Below are 21,894 nucleotides of genomic sequence, written 5' to 3'. Positions count from 1 at the left end.
ATATGATTCTTCATACTTTCTCTTAATGTAAAAGAAGAGCCACATACATCACATGAATATGGTCTTTCTCCAGTATGAGTTCGCATATGTTGCAACATACTCTGTTTCCTTGTAAAAGAAGAGCCACATACTTCACAATAATATGGCTTATCATCAATATGTGTTAGCATATGTTGCAACAAATATCGTTTCTCTTTAAAAGAAGAGCTACATACTTCACAAGAATATGGTTTCTCTCCAGTATGCGTTAGAATATGTACTGACAAATGTTGTTTTCGTGTAAAAGAAGAACCACATATTTCACAAGAATATGGTTTTTCATCAGTATGTGTTCGCATATGTTGCACCATACTTCCTTTCTGTGCAAAAGAAAAGCCACATATTTCACAACAGTATGGTTTCTCTCCCGTATGTGTTCGCATATGTTGAACCATATTTATTTTCTGTGCAAAAGAAAAGCCACATACTTCACAGGAGTATGGTTTCTCTCCAGTATGTGTTCGCATATGTAGAATCATATTTCCTTTTGTTGTAAAAGTTAAGCCACATACTTCACAAGAGTATGGTTTCTCTCCAGTATGGTTTCGCATATGTCGTAACATGCTTCCTTTTGTCGTAAAAGTAGAACCACATACTTCACAAGAATGTGGTTTCCTTTTGGCATTTTTTCCCATGTTTTCCGACATGTTATTTTCTAGTAAGAAATATATACTTTACACAGATTTTTGTTTCTCTTCGATATGAGATTCCTAGTTCACTTTTTATAGTCGAAATATTTAACAATTATATTTCTCTGAATTGTTTTTCTGCTTTTGTACATGAAACGAAGTGAAACAATAAACATGTCTTGAATTTCATCTGTATTTTATTTTGAGTAGATCATTGAATGAGATTTTTTACACATTTGAAATTAGAAATATAGTTTATGGTACGTGATGAGATATATATTTCTCATGTTTAGTGATACATTACTTCTTTTGACTGAATTGATACACATATATAAATATAAGGTGTGTTTGTATTTCTGTATATTAGATAATATATTTATCTGGATGTAGAATTTAGTAGGGTTACTTTTGTGTATATGAAGAACATAAATGATATACTCACTCATTTTTTATACATATGTCATAGATGATATCCAGAACACTCCACAAATAAAGATGTATAGTTTCTCCAAATTCAATGTGTTTTTACATATTTAAAACAGTGATTCAACAAAACTCTTTTTGCAATCCATAATGAAACTATGATATCAGTTTTAACAGTATTGTTTCTGTCTAGTTATTTAGTTGCTTGAAATTGTGCATTTAAGGTTCAGAAGTGTATTTTTAATATGCACCAATAAGTACATTAGTAATATACAGTCGCAAAAAGCATTCCAGCTTGGTGTCTATTGAATAAAACTAACAACAGAAGAAATATATTCAAAGTTTGCTGGAAAATGGTTGTTGAGTATATTATCATAAAATGCCTTTGGATGAAAGAAAACAAATAAAAAGTTCAAAAGTTTTTCTCGTTTCCAACTTTTAGCTTTATTCAACGAACATTTGTATTCTTGTAATGATTTCTGGATATTCTGCAAAATTAAAACAAAACATGCAAATTTTATACATGTTCTTTATAAACAAAATTATTTTTACAACATTAATATGTCAACATTATTTTAGAAATAAGATTCAGCATTGTATGCTAAAGTCAAACTTATAGTAATTATGTGCAATTTTAATTTGTCCGAAATTTATGGATTTTATAAAATATATGATAAGAGTATGTGAAAAATAAAACATTTCTATTTTAAATAATATCGAATTTATTTTTCATAGAAACTTCAATAATGAGAACTGAAGTAAATACAATGAAATGGTTTTAACACAACACATTTTATACAGGTCAGCAAAATGAAATTCTTAAAAGATATTTGAGAAACACACATACTTTGTTGACTACAAATACGAGAGGCGTGCAATAAGTAATGCCCGTGACCCACTTCCAGTTGTTTGATCGAGCTGATATTTTGCATGTGTGATGATTTATATCTCTACGGGTTATGTGGAAAATTACAGCTCTGAATTAATTGTGGTTTCTGTTTTACAGGTGTTTAAACTGAGACAGGCGTGAAATGGAGCCTGTTGAATGTTGAGCAGTGATCCAGTTTTTGTATTTGAAAGGACGCACACCACAGGAGACTTTTGATGAAGTGAAAGAAACTTATGGTGATAATGCTCCATCATATGCCCTTATAAAACGCTGGCATCGTGAATTCAAACATGGCCGGAAGTCTGTGGAAAACAGTTCCCAGACCTAATTGCCCCCCCTTTCTGCCATTGATGAGGTATCTGTCCGTCAAGTTTAGGCTGCAATTTTGGAAGATCGGCGCATTATTATTTGCCAAATAGCCCAAAATGTAAAGATTAGTACAGGGTCTGTGGAAACTATCATTCATTACCATTTGCATATGCATAAGGTGTCTGCCAAATGGATTCCCAGGTTGCTCACACCATTTAAGAAGCGAGAACATGTTGAGTGCTCGAGGATGAATTTGGAGATGTGCCAAGGAGATGAGTCAAAGTTTTTCAAAAGACTGATTACACAGGATGAACCTGGGTCGATCACTATGATCCAGAGACCAAAGCCCAGTCAATACAGTGGAAGCATTTGGACTCACCACCTCCAATCCAAAGAAGGCAAGAGTGCAGCCCTCCTCTGGCAAGGTCATGCTCACAGTCTTCTGGGATCAGGACGGGTAATGATGACCGATTTCCTAGTAAAGGGTTTCACAATTACAGGAGCCTATTATGTTTCACTTTTGAGGAAATTAAAGGAAGCTATCAAAATCCAGAGGCGGGGCAAGATCAGCAAAGGTACTCTCCTCCTGTCCTATGAATACCACTGGTTTCAGAGACTAAATGGAGATATTTATACAATGTTTAACCGCATGCTACGAACACATTCCTTTCATACCACTTTAGTGGCTCCTGTATCCTTTATGATAAATACATATTATATTTTATACACTTTACACTACTTGTAATGTCTTTCATTTGTGACCCCTTGCACGGGTCTACAACAACTGGCCGATGAGGATGATTCAAGAACTCCTCGGATCAATCTACAATAATTGTTAACTACAACAAAATGATGAATATTCGGCAATGAATTCACTCTAAAAAAACAGCGATTTGAAAACATTTTTCGATCAAAAGGATTCAAGAAAAAAGAAAACACGTGGATATTCAAAATAATTTTTTCCTACACTCGGTGCAAATTCGAAAATTCAAAAGAATTTATTTTTCAAAGAAGTCGTCAAAAGGCCTTATCTTGCTGTTAAAAAAGCTATTAAAACTAAATTACGAGCTGAAACAGAACTCATAAGACGAATTGCGTGGAGAATTATTACTACTGAATTAACGAGACCAAGTTTTCAGTAAGTACAAAAAACTTTGGCATTCTAAAAAGCATGTCTCGTTAATACGTCCTATGGTTAAAAGGCATTTGCGTTGAAAAAAAAATAAGCTCTTGCAAAGGTAAATGATATATTTTATTTTATTGGCTCAAGCAAGTATTTGCACGAATTAAAATAAACGTTTGATTTTAATCTGATTAAAGTAAACTTTTCACTGGTCGACGGGACTGCATCTTGAAAAAGAAAAAAAAAACGATTTTGCTAAGCACAACAAGATAAGTAACTTTTTCTTTTTAAAGAAAAAAGCGAAAATAAAAATTTGTAGGATTAACAAGGAATTGAACTCAGTACCTACATGTTACGAAAATTGAATAATGACAAACGAAATCTACTGCTTTCTGTATAAATGCAAACGCTGACAAATTTTCTCAAATAAATTGCCACTATAGAAAAAATATATGAAAGAAATATTCGCTAAATAACCAGGTACGAATTTTGTAATGTTTTTTCTATAGATTTGGCATTATAGGAAAAAAGAATGAACGAATTGAGTTGCTTCTGAAAAAACTCATTTTGTCATTAAGTAATTCCATGCCGCCCTCCACAAAAAATGGACGATTTAGCAAAACAAATTTTGGAAATAGTGAAATTCCAACAACGTCAACAATTAGAACTTGAAAAAAGAATTTATCCGGCACCATCCCAATGGCAAAAAGGGAAGCTCGAGGTGGAGGGCAACTGGCAGCGAGTAGGGATGGACATAACACATTATGGGGACAAACATTTTTTGACCATGACGGATTGTGGCCCGACGCGTTTCACAATATGGTGCCTGTTGACATGACAGGATGCAGCCAGCATTATACGACAGTTGAGAGCCATCTTTTTTGAACGTGGTGCCCCGATTGAAATTCTAACTGATAATGCCGCCACATTTCGATGTCAAGAATTTCAGAAATTCGTGCACAAAAGGGGGATTAAAATGCATTATCGGTGTGCATATTATCCCGAGGGTAATGGTATAGCAGAACGGTGTCACCGCACCATCAAAAGAATTGCAGCCAGGATGCAGTGCTCTATTCCAGAAGCTGTGTACTGGTATAATATAACACCCAAGGACAATGCAACACCAGCAACTGCACCAGCCAATGGGATTTACCAATATGAACAGCGTGTGAAAGGAGTTGATGCCATTCCATCAGTGGTGAGTGTTGTCAATACACCATATCAGGTGGGACACCTTGTTTGGATAAAACCCCTGAATGCTGGGTGCACTACAAAATTTTTCCAGGGAGAAATAGACGAAATCATAAGTCCTCAGACCATGTTGATTGGTGGCATACCACGTCACGTAAAAGATATCCGCCCTTGTTATACCTCTTCTGATTCTGAGGACGATGAGGAGGATCACACACCGTTCAGAGATGATCCTGATCACTTACTGCCCCTTCAGGTGAGCATAGAAACACCACCAACAGAACCAGACGGGGGAATGATGGGACATACCAATGACAATAGTGATGAGAGCGATGGACACAAGGAAGTAATGCCTCAACGAAATACTCGACAGAGACGAATGCTGCCCACCCCCCGTGATTGCGAAACCCTGCGAGAAGGGATGATGGAGCACACCGAGGAGATGACGCCTCGGATTCTTCGGAGAAGTACCCGACAAAGACGGATACTGCCCCCCTGCCCTGATTATGAGACACCGCCTATGGAACCACGAGACGGGATAATGGAACAGACTGGTAGTAATGATGGTGGTAATGAAGAAAACAGCAATGAGGAAGTGCTGCCCCCGATTCTTCGAAGGAGTACCCGCCATAGACGATTGCCCGCATGTCCTGTTTGTGATCATGAGATAAGGGGGGAGTGTGGAGAAATGCGTGACTTACCTGGATAGACCATGTGCGGGTCGGTCACCGAAAATAAATAAAAAGAAAGAAAAGGTCAAGACTCTTATTTATAGAGTAGTGATCACGTGAGTTAGAAGAATATGCAAATAGAGGTGAACGATTTTGCGATATAAAAAGCCTGTGTTGTTAAGAGGCGGGGTAGACTGTTGGCAGAAGTCAGTGCTGTCAGACGTGCTTTAGAGTTTTGTTATTATATGCTGTGCTCGATTGTTGGGAGAGAGAAAAGAGAAGAGGAGGAACCAAGAAGACATTCTGCAGGTACTTTGATACAACGGGGGCACAATTCAACAATCAACCATTTCCTTTGGTTTAAGAACACAAAGGAATCGAGATACTTGACTTTGTGTTGGTGAGTGTTGATTAAGTTCCAAGGAATATAAATATGATATTGTTTAGATGTACTACCATCGAGAACTATCAGGATTTTTATCTTTTCTAAGAAATATCTGATTATGTTTACTATTCATTCATTAATAGCATATGATTAAATTTTCATAAGAGGTTCTTTCCATACATTCAAAATGTAACAGAACATACAAATTCCATAAAAAAGAGCTACAAAAAATTAAAAATTTTAAAACTAAAGGTCATCCCTCATTTTCTGTTGAACTAATAAGATATGTTTTATTATTGCACTATAATTATCCCCAAGCAAATAAGCTATTGGTTGAGCAATTACCATTTCCATCATTTTCTTCATTAGAAAAATATAAAAAGGAGATGTAGAATCTTTCACTGCTACAAAATATCTCTTAAGAAAAGGTAATTTTTTTACAAGATTGTATCTTGATGTTGGATGAAATGTAACTTCAAAAGGAACTCAGTTTCATGGTAGAAAGTTTGTTTTCTGATGAAAATGACAACATATAAAGTTATAATGGTATTTATGATTTCAGGGTTGAAGCAGACAATACCAACTGTGGTTAACGTCTGTCCTGAAGAAACTTTAACTGGGGACTGGCTCTCGGGAAATAATTGCTTGCATTGCATAGATTTTAAATTAAGGATTTAATATAAGAGCCGCTAATGAATATGATTATCAAATTTTATTCAACAAATTTGAAGATAAAAATATTTTATTTCTTTTCCAAATTTTCCTACCCAAAATTGTCCTCTTCTTTGACACTGTTCATTTGCTGAACAATATTCGAAACAGTTTTTGTAAACAAAAGTTTGTGTTTTCTTTTTTTGCTTTTAATATTTCAGAGTTTCATCTATGTTCCCACTTAGGCATTTTAGCTTGGTCTCATATACATAAAGTATGTGACAAGGACAGGTTTTTGGATGCTACATTATGAAAAGCACCAGAACTTTCAAGGCATTACATCCCAGTAACAATTTGCCTATTGCTGTATTCCACGAGGCAACAATTGCTACTTGTAAAAGGTACTTTTTAGAATGGATGCAAATTGTCTGAAATTGATATGAAACAAGTGTACAATATCCAATTCTACTCAAAGATGTTTTGAATAACGCTGTTATTGCAACTGATGGTAAAATCAACTTTTACCAAAACTTCCTAACTGGATAAAGTTATGGTAAAAATGTTCTGACTTACACATACTAGCAAAAAATTTGTCACAACTTTAAGAACCGTTTTTTCTCATAATTAGTATAAGCAGAGGAGTTTGCAGGATGAGATATCAGATAAGATGTCATTTGTCATAATTATCCCTGGTTAAGAAGCTTTTGGTAATCGTTAAGGGAATGAAGATTAGTGTTTGTAGCATTAAATGTCACGATCCATTCACAGCCACATTCTACTTGAAACAGAAGGTTGTTTTCTAAGTTTTCTGCCATTGCGTTTTCTAAGTATTCTGCCATTGCGTTTTCTAAGTATTCTGCCATCCGTTTTTCCATCATGTCTATTATAGAGCATTGCATCATCAGCAAATACATCCATGACAGACACGAATTTATCAGGGAGGTCGTTTATGCATATCAAAACTAATATACATTCATCATAGACAACCTGAATTTATCTCTTCTCCAGGAAGGATGTAATTATACTGAGCACTCCTCCAAAAATACCATTTAATATAAATTTCATTAAGAGCATTTCATGTCAGACCTTATCAAAGGCTTTGGATATATTAAGGGTTACCGTCCACCCTTCCCCTTCATTATTTACATAGTATATGTTATCAAAGATGACAGTTAAATATCTGGAAAAGAACAAGGCTGCCTACATCCATATTGTGGAGAATTGAGTTACAAGATTTCTATTCACATTACATTTAAACGTCTGCAGATTAGTAATCAGTCAGGGAAGCAAGAAATAGGAAGAGAATTCCAAAGTCTAGCAGTTTGTAGAAAGAAACAAAGTAGAAATTAATTTAACGTCTTTGAGACCTCAGCAGTAAAAGACTGGGATTTTGTTGCTCATCATGTTATTCAGCGATATGTACATTGAAGAGGCACAAGTAATATGGATTTATCAGAGAACTTTTCATTAAAATACTTGTAAAATAAGTGCAGAGATGTTGAATCTTGTAGATAGTGTGCCACCTATGAGATTTGAGACTATTTTTAGACTCTGTTTAAAAGTGAAAGACTAGTGGTAGATACATCAGACAAGATGTGGCAACAATAATCTATGCATATACGAATTGTAGCTTTGTAAAGATATCATATGTTCTTTGATGCAAGTTTGCTATGGTAAACAAAAAATATCGATCAAACTAACAGCCACCAAAAAAAAACCTATTTACATCCTCCTTTGAAACTCACATTCAAAAATATCCATCATACATGGAGTAATTTTCTACGTCTTCTTTTGCTGTGGCTATTTCACTCATACAAACATTTCTAGCATCAATTTATTTTTGTCTGTGGAAACATGTGCTTTAATGCTTTGCATCATTTGGTTTCATTATTGGCACACTGTTCAACAAGCCTAAATTCAAAAATATCTGTGGGTAAAGAAAGGGTGATTTGCTATGCTTTCTTTTGCTGTGGCTATTTCACTCATACAAACATTTCTAGCATCAATTCATTTTTGCCTGTGGAAACATGTGCTTTAATGCACATACTATTTCACTGATACAAACATTTCTAGCATTAATTTATTTTTGTCTATTTGTACTTGACTTATAGGGGATGAATTATTATTGCTTATTATTGTAGTAGACATTTAAAAAAACATATATACTCGGGCATTAGGATGTAAGGAGAGTGCTGCATCTATACACCCAGCGACATGGTCGATTATGGTACAGTCCTGAATTGAAGGAGAATTAATGTGAAAACACAAGTAACTAACAAAATGTTGAAAGGCTAGTTTAAAACACATGATGGCCTGATCATCTGATTCTAGATAATGCTCTCGAGTCAAAGGGAGAGTGTTACAAATATAGAATCCAAATCTGTGCATATATTTATATGAGTTCTAAGAGCAGAGACGGAGGTATTATGTTATGATAAAACAGAGGAGATTGATGAGTAATGGTTAGTTTAACATAATGTGACAAGATTTGTAGCTTGGAGAAAACTCACCAAAAAAAATTGAACAATCCTTTCCATGCACAATATGGCACTACAACCATCCTGATGTTAACCGATCTAACCTCTACCAAAGTCTTTTGCAGTGTGGATCAGAAACAGCAAGAAAAACTGTTAAACCTGCGTCTTCTACCTGTCAGAGAAGGGCGTCACAAATCAATCAAGCAAAGTTAAGTGGTATGAAAGCACCCTCAATTTGATAAGTTTGTGGGAAAAAAGAAATTGAGAATAGGGAGACAGCGTTCATTGTCTTAGTCAGAAAATAATATCAAGTTCTGGGTGCCTCTGGTGAGTGTCTGATATTGTACCTCTGCACCTAGATAATAGACAATGAAGGAGTGTAAAAGTTAGATGATATGTTATTTGGGTTTGCAAACCAGATACTTTGGTCAATATCCCCAGCTGATTTCCAAAGGTTCCCAAGTGTTTCAGTGCAATGACCTAAAGGTTCAGTAGATTAGGATTTATATCATTTTTTTCTCTAACATGGATGACCTGAAAAGATCTATGGGTCCATGACTCTAAAACGGCTAACGATGAATATAGGTGGTAGATCAGGTAATTCTATGGTCACACATGGCTGGATAAAATAAGTATCTTACTTTTGTTCCTTTCGAAAAAAATTCAAACATAAATTTAAATTCCCTTTTAATAATAAGTCGAAATGGTGTAACTATAAAGCATGGGAAGAAAATTTGGTAATTAATTTGTTAAATAGAAGACTAGTTTAGTAATAAAAGAAAATACTAAAAATTTCATTAAAATTAGTTTATTGAATTTTGGGGAAATTTTTAGTTGATTTCATAAATTTTGTGGAATTTTTAAGTAAAAAACGGAGTTCAAATGAATCAAAATGTTAGAGATCAGCAATTCATCTGCTTATAATCCTTAGCAAGATGGCCGTGTATATGCTAGAAGAACAACAATAAAAGAAACATGGTAACATTGGCATTATTTCAAAGTTTCTCCTACCAAACCAATGTCATCCACTCACCATGATGATCATCAATGCAATTCTGGACATTTTTGCTGTCATTGTCAGTATCGTTACCTCTTTTTCTACAGCATTCTTTATTAAAAACTGAAATATTTTCTTATAAACACTAAAATTTATTTATTGTTCTGTGTGATGTTTTATGTAACACCTACCATCTCTGAAGCATTTTCATTTCTATTTTCATGTATTTATGGCCTTTAGTGTTTAGATTTGTATACATTAATAATAGGTATGATACTAATTTTCGACACCCATAATAGAAATACAAGTAAAAACTAGGAAAATGAAATTAATTTATTATAATTTTTACTCTATATTAAAGAAGAACATATACAAAACACAGGTCTTATGAAACATTAAAAATATAGGAAAAATAATTAATTACAAATACATATATTTTTGTAAAGCTTTTTGTTCAATCATTATTCAAGTGAAATATGACAGTAAAAACCTTACCTTTGGCTTGAAATATTATGAAAAAAGACATATACAGATAAGATATCCAGAAAATAATCATATTTTAAGCAGATAACCCCTAAAACAATAAACTTCCGGTGTTAAATGGTACTCATTAACTGAGAAAAACTGCCAAAAGTATTTTTTTTAATTGTAGAACTTAAATAATTTAAATATATTTTCCAAATTCTTTTTTTACTAAAATCGATAGAAATCCTATAATGATCCAAAATATTTTATTTCATGATTCCAGTATATTTTGATATGAACCCCCCCCCTCACAAAAATCTAAGATATAAATTCTCCTCTGCCCCCAAAACAAAAAAAAATCTGATAATATCGCGTTAGAAGGGGAGCTAAATATGAGGGGGGTGCATCTTATTTTCTTTCAATTCATATATAGTTCAGCCTTTTTTAAATAAGTCTATAAAAAATTAACGAAATTTATTAATTATTTTATTTTTTTAAAGAATTTTTAAAAATCTTGTTGTTTTCATGGTTTACGTCAAAATATGCAGAAATAACATGCAATTCAAATTTTTCCGTTTTCATCTTTTGGGGGATTTTTTTTTTCTTTAATTTACCGGTTTTATGCAGAGTAAAAACTATTATTTCAGAAACTTTCTTCTTGAGAATATTGCAAGAATTACAATGAACCAAATTTTATTTTATACATTTTTAATGTTATTATTTATATGAGTCGAAAACTTCCCCTTTATTATGGTCATACCTACATTAATAACTAAACAAAGAATTTGCGACGTTTTCAATATACAAATCGTTTTCAAAGCAGTAAAAAAAAAGCTAAAAAAAAACAATTAAAATAAAAACAAAAAAGCTTTAAAATCACCAAAAAATATTAGAAAGAATTGGAAATAACCTTATCATTCTCCGTTTACATTCAAATATTGAATGTTGACTTCAACACAAAACAAAAGGGAAACATAGTGGTTTGGACGCGCCCCACGCCCCAGTAATAAAAAAGAACTATAAAAAGCAATTAAATTTAACTAATACTTACTTTTTTGTATTGCAACCTGCTTTCGACAAAGAAACGATTATAAGAAAAACGAGATGAATTTGATGCGTGGAAGTCGTCTTTTAAGATGGTGACCGGAAAAGCAAGTTCGCAGAAAATGGACAAAAATTGTTTTTATTTAATGTAATTTAAAGTTTAGTTTTTATTTTTTGTTATTACGTATTGTGTTGAATTAAAAAATGTAATTTTATTTTTTGTTATTGCGTATTATGTTGAATTAAAAAATGTAATTTTATTTTTTGTTATTACGTATTGTGTTGAATAAAAAATGTAATTTCATTTTTTGTTATTACGTATTGTGTTGAATTAAAAAAAATGTAATTTTATTTTTTTGTTATTACGTATTGTGTTGAATTAAAAAATGTAATTTTATTTTTTGTTATAATGTATTGTGTTGAATTAAAAAAATGTAATTTTATTTTTTGTTATTATGTATTGTGTTGAATTACAAATTGTAATTTTATTTTTTGTTATAATGTATTGTGTTGAATTAAAAATTGTAATTTTATTTTTTGTTATTACGTATTGTTTTGAATTAAAAAATGTATTTTCATTTTTTGTTATCACGTATTGTGTTGAATTAAAAAATGTAATTTTATTTTTGTTATTACGTATTGTGTTGAATTAAAAAAATGTCATTTTATTTTTTGTTATTATGTATTGTGTTGAATTAAAAATTGTAATTTTATTTTTTGTTATAATGTATTGTGTTGAATTAAAAAATGTCATTTTATTTTTTGTTATTACGTATTGTTTTGAATTAAAAAATATATTTTCATTTTTTGTTATTACATATTGTGTTGAATTTAAAAATGTAATTTTATTTTTGTTATTATGTATTGTGTTGAATTAAAAATTGTAATTTTATTTTTTGTTATTACGTATTGTTTTGAATTAAAAAATGTATTTTCATTTTTTGTTATTGCGTATTGTGTTGAATTAAAAAATGTAATTTTATTTTTTGTTATTACGTATTGTGTTGAATTAAAAAATGTAATTTTATTTTTTGTTATTACGTATTGTGTTGAATTAAAAAATGTAATTTTATTTTTTGTTATTATGTATTGTGTTGAATTAAAAAATGTAATTTTATTTTTTGTTATTATGTATTGTGTTGAATTAAAAAATGTAATTTTATTTTTTTGTTATTATGTATTGTGTTGAATTAAAAAAATGTAATTTTATTTTTTGTTATTACGTATTGTGTTGAATTAAAAAATGTAATATTATTTTTTTGTTATTACGTATTGTGTTGAATTAAAAAAATGTAATTTTATTTTTTGTTATTACGTATTGTGTTGAATTACAAAAATGTAATTTTATTTTTTGTTATTACGTATTGTGTTGAATTAAAAAATGTAATTTTATTTTTTGTTATTATGTATTGTGTTGAATTAAAAAATGTCATTTTATTTTTTTGTTATTATGTATTGTGTTGAATTAAAAAAATGTCATTTTATTTTTTGTTATTATGTATTGTGTTGAATTAAAAAATGTAATTTTATTTTTTGTTATTACGTATTGTGTTGAATTAAAAAATGTAATTTTACTTTTTGTTATTATGTATTGTGTTGAATTAAAAAATGTAATATTATTTTTTTGTTATTATGTATTGTGTTGAATTAAAAAATGTAATTTTATTTTTTGTTATTACGTATTGTGTTGAATTAAAAAATGTAATTTTATTTTTTGTTATTACGTATTACCAAAAGCGAATTTATATTACGTATAAAACCAAAAGCGAATTTAATTAAAACCATAAAAATGGGAATAAATTTAAAAATAAAAAAGTTGTTTTTCATTCTGTAAATAAACATTTTATTGATTCATGGATTAAAAAAAAACTAAAATTGGTTTATAATTTAAAATAACAAGATGGAAGTTATAATGAAACTGAATTTATTCAATATAAATTTGATAAAAACATTAAAAAAAAATTATGTATGCAAAATTACGAACGTTTCAAGCAGTGGACAATCAAATACCGCAAAAAAATGTTTACTAATAGTAATACAAATAATAAAGAAAGAGAGACAGAAATATGAATTTCGTGAATTAAAATAATTATTAAATAAACAAAATAAAATCGAAGGATAAAGAATTTTATAAACGAACGTTAAAACATTAAAAAACGAAAGCGACAATAAATAATTTTTCATGAAAACGATTTCAATTAAAATAAATAATTTAAATACAAAGTTACTAATACAGAAATATATCTGTTTAAAGAAAAAAATATAGAAAATCAGTTGATAATTGAAAACTGCTGAGTCCTCTTCAGCCTCACTTTCTTTCTCACTTTGAGCCGGAACTTTCTATAGCGAGGAACTGTCCTCTCCTCTCACCGTTTTCTCTGCTTGAGCAAAAGCACTGTCGCCTATCCATTTGAGTTCGGTGTTCTATTCCTCTAAAATCTTGTGAATTTTCACGATTAGTCTCGCCCTCTTTCCCATAAAACCAACCACATCTACCTCTTCTTTCTCTCCCAGCCCATGTGTATTGACAACAAACAGAACAGACTTTCTGTCATTTGGAGGTGAGTGCATTAGAAGAATTACTACTATAATAATTTAGTTTAAAAGGGTTTCTAAAACTAGATATTTATTTATTTATTTTTTAATTACATTTTCAACCCAAACAAGGCATATTGCCACTTTGGTGTAGGGGGCTACTATTAGGGACACAAGTTACTTGGGTACTATATAGGGAGTTGGGCGGCAAGATGTTGGTTCATATTACACTTTAACTTCTGCATGTCAGTACAGTTGGGGAGCAGGGACTCGGAATGGAATTCCAAAGGCTAGCAGTTTGGGGAAGAAATTACTGGAGTAGAAAGCTCTCTTACATCGAGGGATCTCTAGTGTGCAAGGGTAGAATTTAGCTGCTTGTCGGGTTTGTCGTGGGGGCACCAGTGATTGCAGTTCGTCAGAGCATTTACCATGAATATTCTTGTAGAACAGGCAGAGGGATGCAATATTTCGTCGGTGGGACAGAGGATAAAGCTTAGATGACAGTTCAGCACCTATCAGGTTGGCGATTCTCTTTTGGACCTTGTCCAGGAGCGAGAGACTAGTAGCAGATGCACCAGCCCAAATATGACAACAATACTCCATACATGGGCGAATGGGTGCCTTATAGACATACAGCATACTTTTGGGCGTTAGTAGCTTTCTAGAACAGTAGAGAGAGCCTACCTTCTTCCCAGTGATCCTGACAATGCTCTCAATGTAATTGTTTCAACTCATCGTTAGTCCGAGGAGTTTAAAAGAGGTACTTTCAGATAATGAATCTTTAGCCATTGCTGTTGGTGGTATAAAAGTTTTTTTTGTAATTATTGAAGGAAACCAAGTTTAGTCTTGGCAGCATTGAATGTGAGCATCTATTTTTGTCCCCATTCCACTACAGATTGGAAGTAAGATATTGGTACGAATAATCGAAAAAAAAACTTACCACTATGCTTTTTAAAAAAGGCTTATCATAATTTTTTTACTAAATGTCTAAATGTTATTGTGTTGAATGATAATAACAGAAACCTAATTTCTAAAAGGAAAACAAAACTTTATTTACGTGTAAAAAACAAAGTACAGTATTAAATGCCCCCCCCCTCCCGAAAAAAATTGTTTAAATTACAAGTCTGAATAAATCAGTTTTAAAAATCTCTGGTAAAATAATTATCAATTTTCTAAAACTATTTCAACGATAATTATTAAATTAATATCCCAAGGGTTAATGTGAACGGATGGGGTCACAAGATCTAGCCTCGTCCTGAGTTCGGGTAAAAGGTAGGTTATATCGTACTCTGTGACCGGAAGGTTGGGCTGTTTATAGTACGCTGGCTTCTCTCTTAATAAACACCCAAAAAATCAAAGCGAGGCTTGATTTATAAAGAATATGCCTCCATTTTTTTTAAAATCCGCTCAGAAAAACTGAGTTTTTTTAGATTAAATAAAGAGCAATAAAAACTACTTGAAAACAAAAAAAACAAATGAATATACTTTTATTGCCTACAGTAACATTTAATTCTTGTATATATATATATATATATATATATATATATATATATATATATATATATCACTTGTTCCCTATTAAATATTGTTCATTTTAAATAAGATTAAAATTAAATTATTTTTAATAAAATTTTTAATAAGATTAAAATTAGAATTGTAATATTAATGTGTATTGTGTTTGTGAAACAGACCGTAATAAACCCACCATATTTTAAATGTATATATATATGTATATCATTCAATAAGATAAAAAGCTATAGCAGACATCTAAATGAGTATTTTAACCATAGTTCCTGATTTCAAAAAGCGAAAAATTAAAAGATTCATCTGCCTTACTTTTAATGCTAGGTTTATTTATGGTGTCTTTTAAATTCAATAAAAACCCTTCAAAACTTGCTGACGAGGAGACCTTGCTTATTAAAAAACTATATGTAATTATTGTACATAACTTGATGTATACCACAATAAAAATCATTGTTTTCCGAAACGATCGTACAGATAATTGATTTTGTTATTGTTCCTTCTTATGAAACGAATTTTAATTTAATTATAATTTGATTTTTAAATTTTAAATTATCAATCACATTACTTAATATTGAATTAGCTCTAGGACATTTAACTATCGAGCTTATTATATATCTAAATTACAACGAGCACTTTCTATTTCCTGTATTTTAATTAAACTAGTAATTTCACTGTTACATTAAAATACACTCAGCTCTTTAGACTATTGTTCTAATCTCCTTTATATATATATATATATATATATATATATATATATATATATATATATATATATATATGTAATGTAATTATTTTCTTCACCAACAAAGCAAATTAGGCACAAGGTCGTTTTTAATGTGGGGTAAAAACCAGCTCCTTTAAAAGTAGGCAAAAAGGTGGAACTCTGGTTACTAAAAATAATAATTGTCCCAGTATAGAGAGTTTCCCCTCCATTGACTGGTGCAAATTATCTTAAGTGCAGCATCTGCAGAACAGATTGTATTTATTTGCTACCCCACTGAGCAAATTAGGCACAAGGCCGTTTTTTAATGTGGAGAGAGGGGGAGGGAAAAGGGGACCAGCTCCCGATGGGTGGGAAATGGGAGCTGGATAGTGACAGTTGGTATGAAGGGTTGTCCCTACATTGACCAAGGTCTTATATGTGGGGTTACCCCCACATATGGTCTTTGCTTGTAGTATCTGCCGGGACAGATACTACACTTTGATCCCGGCCCGAAGGCCAAGAACAATATATATATATATATATATATATATATATATATATATATATACTTCAGAATAAAATGATCTTACATTCAACTAGTATGGAAACCCATGATTATAGGTCTTACAAAATATTATTGGCAGTAATATTCTAAGGACTATCACATCTAAATTAAGATTGCTCGATATACAATATACATGTATAATTTATTTAATGCACTCATTATATAAACAAAGAAATCTCCAAAAAAAAAAACGCCAACTTCGGACTCTTACCTTGTGATGTGCATTACTCAAAATACAGATTAGATCACATTACTTAACCGCTATCAAAAAAATTCTCTTCGTATTTTAACATCCAATTTGGATGAGAATTTCTATAGATTTTTCATTAACTTCCCTTACACTATGATATTTAAATACTAAAAAAAAAAAAAAAAAAAACTTTTGTGATTTTTCCATGTCTCACTGACTTTAGACAATAAAGTGTAAACCATCATAATTATTTGCTAATATTTTCTCCACTGAAGGGATGGTAGACATATTTTTACGCCGTTTTGGCCACCCATACTTTTTCAAATTCAGGGTTAGTTGAAAAAATACATTTTTAATTATCATTATCATTATTTTGTTTTTTTATTAGTTAAACCAGGATCTCAACCTTTTTTAGTATATTTTTTTTATTTTTCCAGATTATGAAAAAATTCTCACACTAATGGTTGCATGTTCATCCGTTCAAGATATATATATATTACATTGAACATTTTTTTCTGCAAACTGTTATCATAAAAATCAATGGACATTTAAAAAAAAATTGCAATTATTATTTTTTATTTAAATAAAAAAAATGCTTCATTCAATGATAATATCGTTAGTTCAAGAAATTATTATTTTTTTCTGTTTATATTTTTTTATATTAGATTAGTAGTGGATTGGTATGATGAACAACGGACACGTGTGAACATTACGAAATATTTATTGAACTGAAATATATAGTAGTCAACCAACGTCTAATATCTCTTACGTGGTGAGAGGTTGCGATATGAGAAATAGTATGAGTAAAAACTCATCTACATCCAACATCTTTGGTTTTAAAAAAACAAAAAAAACAAATAAAACTTTTTTTTTCATTTATTAAATGTATTTGCTCGTTGCCTATATCTGGCTGAAAGTCTGATTGTTCTTCCTCCCTTTGTATTGTTTTGTGTGTTTCTGATGCATTTTGTCTTTGACTATTTCCTCTATTAATTATATTTTCATAGTCATCTTGTGTAGTTGTGACGACGCGTGAAAGATTTTCTTTTGCTTTTAGAAGATACCGTCTAAATATCTTCCTTGTTCATTTCTTATTAAATATGAACGAGGTTTTTTCCAATTTTTTTTTTTTACTGTTTTTCCTTTCTGGTTCCATCTTACGTGGAAACGTATACGAACATTGTCGTTTTTGTTTAGACTTGATAATTCGTTACTGTTTTTTGTTTCACGCCTTTTCATTGGTTTGTTGTGCAAAATATTGGAAAGATTTGTCCAAACAATTATTTTCATAAACTATGGAGCCGGTGACTTCGATTAATCTTTTAATAGAATGGATCTTAATGCTAACATTGCTAAAAATTGATCGTGATTGCTTTCGAAAACTTTTTTTTATGTAAAAATATGTTAATAAAAATAATTTATTTTGAAAAACATCTGTAATTTTAATTTTTAAAAGAATATATGTTTTTATAAAATAACTAATAATAATAATAATAATAATAATAATAATAATTTATTTTGAAAAACATGTTATTTTAATTTTTTAAAAGAATATATGTCTTTATAAAATAAATAAATAAGTAATAATAATAATAATAATAATATTATTAATAATAATAATAGTAAAAATCATTTATTTAGAAAAACATCTGTCATTTTAATTTTTAATATTTTTTTAAAAGAATATGTATCTTTATAAAACAAATAAATAAAAAATAAAAATTCGAAAAAAAAATTATACGCGCCATTGATTTCGATTCTGTGAAATAATGGTTCCTGGAATCTTCCTGGAATAAATTTCTTGCTTCGTTCCACTGATAACGCTTCAATTTTTTGGTTAGCAAGGTAAAGGTTTTTCATAAAGTTCGAGGTTTCATAACAGACAACAATCTTAACTTTGGTTCACGGACTTTGGACACATTTAAAATGTAATTTTCTCCACTGAAATCGCTTAAAATAAGATAATTTTTAAGACAAAATGACTCTGCATGTCATAATATTGGGAAATTTTTACATTTAGTCCAACTCCGCAAATTTCTTTAAAATGACGACATTTGAGATTTTCAACTATGCTGAATAAGAAAATCCCATTTAAATTTTGCAGGGACAAGTAGTTTTCGAGATATAAAGATATGTATTATGCACTGTAATTCACTGGCTGCCATGTTTGCACGCACATGCGATAAACACATTTTCTTCTCTGTGACCGACACTGCCACAACCTCCCAATTTTTTTTAATAATAATAATGTGGGTGGATATGCTAACAACGAATATCGCAGTTAAATTTGAGGCAAATATTTTTTCATCCCCCTGCCAACAAAATGGGGTGTTTATTCTGAAAGTCATTCTTAATATTGGGAAGTTGGGTGTGTCTATTTCGAAAGCCGTTCTTAGCATGAGGATGTTTGGGGTGTCTATCCAAAAGCCGTTCTTAACATGGGGAAATTGGGTGTGTCTATTCCGAAAGCCGTTCTTAACATGAGGAGGTTGGGAGTGTTTATTATGAAAGCCGTTCTTAGATAAAATTACTCAAGGAAGTGAAAAAAGTCGTAATTGTTTTGTTTTACATGCATATGCATTACTAATTTGTTGTGAAAAAAAATGTGGATTTGTTTCCGCTAGGTGACAATGTTAGCCACAAAGAAGTTCGTTTATTGTGCGTGCGTACAAACATGGCGGCCAGTGAATTACAGTGCTGAATCAGGTCTTTATATCTCGAAAACTACTTGTCTCTACAAAATTTAAATGACATTCTCTTATTCAACATAGTCACAAACCTTACTAAGTCGCCATTTTAAAGAAAATTGTAGAGTTGGACCTAATGTAAAAATTTACCAAAAAATATTTTTTTCCTAATATTGTCAATTTATTTAGAAAATGACGCCGATTTCACTATCCAATATAGGGACATTCTTACTACCAGAGTAACACTACTTATGTATCATTTTCTTCTTCATATTCTAGTTTCCTTAAACTGCAAGAGGGCCCATTTTTGTTACCGTGCTAAAATAACAAAGTTATTATTTTGAAAGCCATTCTTAACATGGGAAGAACAGGGTGTTTTGTAACTGTTCTGTGCTTTTACCTAACAATTTAATAATATTAAAATATATCGTGAAACCTGAATTTAACCTAAAAATCTATTTACAATATTTGTATTTAATAAAAAAATTTTGTTTTCTAATATTGTTTCACTTCAATTTTATTTAACGTCAATTGTATGGATGTTCTTGTTGTTCCATTTGATTTATGAATAAATCCTCTTCTCAATCCAAACACGCAGTAAAAAGTCAGATTTTTGATCCCCACTCACATTAAAAGCGGTCATTCTTTTCCAATATTATTATAGTGCAGATTCACTATTGATTATTATATTGCACCCAATATATATATAGTCATGTTTTCCAATATTGTTAAAGTGCAGATTTCCTATTTCTTATTACATTGTACCCAATATAATTATATAGTAATGATTTTAAAATATTCTTTTTTGAATGACTTTAATGTTTTCAGCTAGAATCGAAAACAAAAACATTCAGCGCATATCCAAGCATATTTCTGAGCTATTGCCAGCTGGATAAAAAAGGCTCTAAATTAAGTTGATTCCATTATAAATTTAACTAAATGATATTGTAATAATTAAATTAACTTTTAAAGAGACAGCGTGAGATATTTTGCGTTGGTTTATTGCAATATTTTTAAAAATTATTTTTAAAGTATTTTCAAAATTGTAAATATTTAGATGTCAATTCGCGGCTATTATTTGTTCTCACGTAAGGCTTGACATTATATGATTTTCGGATCGAAATAATTATTTTTTCTAATTATTATGCCAATAAAAATATTGAAAAGTAGCATCTATTTAAAATTATATCTTCCACAATAACGTTCATAAAAATCTATTTTCAATCGATACATTCTTTGATTATTTTTTTACAATATATAAGAGAACGACAAATTTGTAAATAAAACTCGAATACATAACAAATAAATCTGGCAGTAATATTTATTTGGTGTGTTTCTTTCAAGATTTTGGTCAAAGTTCGAAATTTAACCCATTTAAATTTTAATAGGCAAATTAAATTATACAACTTTAGTGCTTATGAATTCTTGATACTCTGCTATTTGTAAATAATTTTTTCAGGTAAAATTCAAGTTTCACGATATTTGTTTTATTCAATTGTAAGGTAGAAGCATAGAATACTAAGAAAAGACCTTCCTGTCCCCATGTTAAGAACGGCTTTCAGAATAATAAAATTATTATTTGAACACGGTATCAAAAATACTAAAGTACCAAAAATTTTACTTTGTATTGTTCAATGTTTTTAATTATAAATTATAAAATAAAACACATTTAATCAGTTTAAAAATTCATCTTTCATTATTTCTTATTTATTTGTTAAACAACGTTATTAATTTAAATTACATTACCCTCACATGTGAAATAATAGTGTGATTAAATTTTACCCATTTAAAGTTTGTGAAACATTTCTAATATAAACAAACTTCTGTTTACTACGAGGATATTTGTACAACTAAACGGCAAATCTGTCTATATAATTGTATTTTAATTTCATTTGTTTTTGTGTTTGTTTCATAATGATTGTTTTTAAAATCATGTTTCATGCGAAAATCAAGAACTCTAATAAATTCCATTTCCGGTTACTTCAATACTAGATTATAATTTTAAATTATAAATTTCGAAATTGTTGTTGCTATTATTTTTATTACTCGCCCCAGTAATAAAAAAGAACTACAAAGAGCAAATAAACTCAACTAATACTTACTTTTTTGTATTGCAATCTGCTTTCGACAAAGAAACGATTACAAGAAAAACGAGATGAATTTGATGCGTGGAAGTCGCCTTTTAAGATGGTGACCGGAAAAGCAAGTTCGCAGAAAATGGAAAAAATTATTTTTATTTAATGTAATTCAAAGTTTCGTTTTTATTTTTATTATAAAAAAAAACGTAATTTTATTTCTTGTTAAAAATGTAATAATCCTTTTTTTACATTATAAAAAAACACCTTAGTTTTGATATTAAAAAAAAAATTGAACCATTTTAATATGAGTACGTACGGC

The 21,894-nt window shown here is 30.3% G+C and overlaps 1 long non-coding RNA gene across 1 annotated transcript; it reads right to left on the bottom strand.

The window, feature by feature from the left end:
* Nucleotides 1–1,226: 1,226 nt before the first annotated feature.
* Nucleotides 1,227–21,684, bottom strand: LOC145271256 (uncharacterized). Its single transcript, XR_013865781.1, has 2 exons — nucleotides 21,600–21,684; nucleotides 1,227–1,579 (listed from the first exon to the last, which is right to left on the bottom strand). It is a non-coding gene; the product is annotated as an uncharacterized LOC145271256 (long non-coding RNA).
* Between the last annotated feature and the right edge of the window lie 210 nt (nucleotides 21,685–21,894).

The sequence above is a fragment of the Euprymna scolopes genome, chromosome 46 (genome assembly GCF_053919585.1).
Source record: "Euprymna scolopes isolate OS-2025 chromosome 46, ASM5391958v1, whole genome shotgun sequence".
NCBI lineage: Eukaryota > Metazoa > Mollusca > Cephalopoda > Sepiida > Sepiolidae > Euprymna > Euprymna scolopes.
The sequence above is the reverse complement of the archived record's forward strand: the minus strand, read 5'-3'. Positions and strand labels throughout refer to the sequence as shown.